This window comes from Cupressus sempervirens, chromosome 2 (assembly GCF_028749045.1).
Source record: "Cupressus sempervirens isolate cs-2001-9-10 chromosome 2, ASM2874904v1, whole genome shotgun sequence".
Classification (NCBI taxonomy): domain Eukaryota; kingdom Viridiplantae; phylum Streptophyta; class Pinopsida; order Cupressales; family Cupressaceae; genus Cupressus; species Cupressus sempervirens.
In genome coordinates, this window is record NC_143119.1 from 559,427,191 (window position 1) to 559,429,911 (window position 2,721).

The following is a 2,721-nucleotide window of genomic DNA, read 5'->3' on the forward strand; positions in this document are numbered from 1 at the left end:
AATCCCCCAACGAATGCCTACGCTTGGACCCTCTCTTAGATCACCTTCTTCGATCACTCGACCGACACAACTACGGAAGAGACTTGGCAGCGGTTGCCATTCTACAGCGCATCTGTTCAGCGATTTCAAAGTTGATCTAATGGCGAGCCCTTGTCTCTAGCCATGAGGTGGGTGCTTGGCGCTCTAGCAAAATTTTTTGTGTGCCTATCGTGGCTACAATGGGAGAGGTGGTTGCCGCGAGCCTCTCCCATGCCCCCCTCATTGATTCAACGCCGCTGTCAGGGCGGATGGATATGTCAGATTTTGAAAAAAGGTGGATGCCGACGTTGAATCAATTAGAGGGGCATGAAGCCCACCCTCGAGGGTGCTATTCCTGGACTCTCCTTTAGATCATGTTTTCTTGTCACTCAGCTGGCGCAATTTTGAAAAAAGGTTTGGCAGCGGTTGCCAGCCCTCACCGTGTCTACTCAGTGATTTTAAAACTCGATCTAAAACGGGAGCCCTTGTCTAGCACCTTCATCCGGTGTTGCTCGGGTATTGCATAAATTTATGCCATCGGCGTGAATCCCCCAATGAATGCCTACGCTTAGACCCTCTCTTAGATCACCTTGTTCGATCACTCGACCAACGCAACTACAGAAGAGACTTGGTAGCAGTTGCCATTCTACACCGCGTCTGTTCAGCGATTTCGAAGTTGATCTAATGGCGAGCCCTTGTCTCTAGCCATGAGGTGGGTGCTTGGTGCTCTAGCAAAATTTTTTGCATGCCTATCACGGCTACAACAGGAGAGGTGGTTGCCGCGAGCCTCTCCCGTGCCCCCCCTCATTGATTCAACGCCGCTGTCAGGGCGGATGGAAATGTCAGATTTTGAAACGGTGGACGTCGACGTTGAATCAATTAGAGGGGCATGAAGCCCACCCTCGAGGGTGCTATTCCTGGACTCTCCTTTAGATCATGTATTCTTGTCACTCAGCTGGTGCAATTTAGGAAAAAGATTTGGCAGTGGTTGCCAGCCCCTCACCGCGTCTACTTGGTGTTTTTAAAAATCGATCTAAAATGGGAGCCCTCATCTTGCACCTCCGTCCGGTGTTGCTCGGGTATTGCACAAATTTTTGCCATCGACGCAAATCCCGCAATGAATGCCTACACACTTGGACCCTCTCTTAGATCACCTTCTTCGATCACTCGACCGACGCAATTACAGAAGAGACTTGGCAGCGGTTGCCATTCTACACCACGTCCGTTCTGCGATTTCAAAGTTGATCTAATGGCGAGCCCTTGTCGATAGTCATGAGGTGGGTACTTGGCGCTCTATCAATATTTTTTGTGAGCCTATCGTGGCTACAATGGGGGAGGTGGTTGCCGCGAGCCTCTCCCGTGCCCAGCTCATTGATTCAACGCCACTGTCAGGGCGAATGGATATGTCGGATTTTGAAACAGTGGACGCCGATGTTGAATCAATTAGAGGGGCATGAAGCCCACCCTCGAGGGTGCTATTCCTGGACTCTCCTTTAGATCATGTTTTCTTGTCACTCAGCTGGCGCAATTTTAGAAAAAGGTTTGGCTGCGGTTGCCAGCCCTCACTGCGTCTACTTGGTGATTTTAAAACTCGATCTAAAACGGGAGCCCTCGTCTAGCACCTCCGTCTGGTGTTTCTCGGGTATTGCATAAATTTATGCCATTGGCATGAATCCCGCAACGAATGCCTATGCTTGGACCCTCTCTTAGATCACCTTCTTCGATCACTCGACCGACGCAACTACGGAAGAGACTTGGCAGCGGTTGCCATTCTACAGCGCGTCTGTTCAGCGATTTCAAAGTTGATCTAATGGCGAGCCCTTGTCTCTAGCCATGAGGTGGGTGCTTGGCGCTCTAGCAAAATTTTTTGCATGCCTATCGCGGCTTCAACGGGAGAGGTGGTTGCCGCGAGCCTCTCCCGTGCCCCCCTCATTGATTCAACGCCGCTGTCAGGGCAGATGGATATGTCAGATTTTGAAACGGTGGACGCCGACGTTGAATCAATTAGAGGGGCATGAAGCCCACCCTCGAGGGTGCTATTCCTGGACTCTCCTTTAGATCATGTTTTCTTGTCACTCAGATGGCGCAATTTTGGAAAAAGGTTTGGCAGTGGTTGCCAGCCCTCACCGCGTCTACTCGGTGATTTTAAAACTCGATCTAAAACGGGAGCCCTCATCTAGCACCTCCGTCCGGTGTTGCTCGGGTATTGCATAAATTTATGCCATCGGCGCGAATCCCCCGACGAATGCCTATGCTTGGACCCTCTCTTAGATCACCTTCTTCGATCACTCGACCGACGCAACTACGGAAGAGACTTGGCAGCAGTTGCCATTCTACAGCGCATCTGTTCAGCGATTTCGAAGTTGATCTAGTGGTGAGCCCTTGTCTCTGGCCATGAGGTGGGTGCTTTGCGCTCTAGAAAAATTTTTTGCATGCCTATCGCGTAAAGCATGTTTTCTAGTCACTCAACTGGCGCAATTTTGGAAAAAGGTTTGGCAGTGGTTGCCAGCCCTCACCACGTCTTCTTGGTGATTTTAAAACTCGATCTAAAACGGGAGCCCTCGTCTAGCGGCTCTGTGCCAACTCGATCGGCACAACATTGGGAAATGGTTCGATAGCGGTTGTCGTTCCAATGTGTCATCGGGGAATGCCTTGGAAAGTGGCCTTTCAAGGGCGAGCTCGTGTCTAGCCCTTGGATTGTGC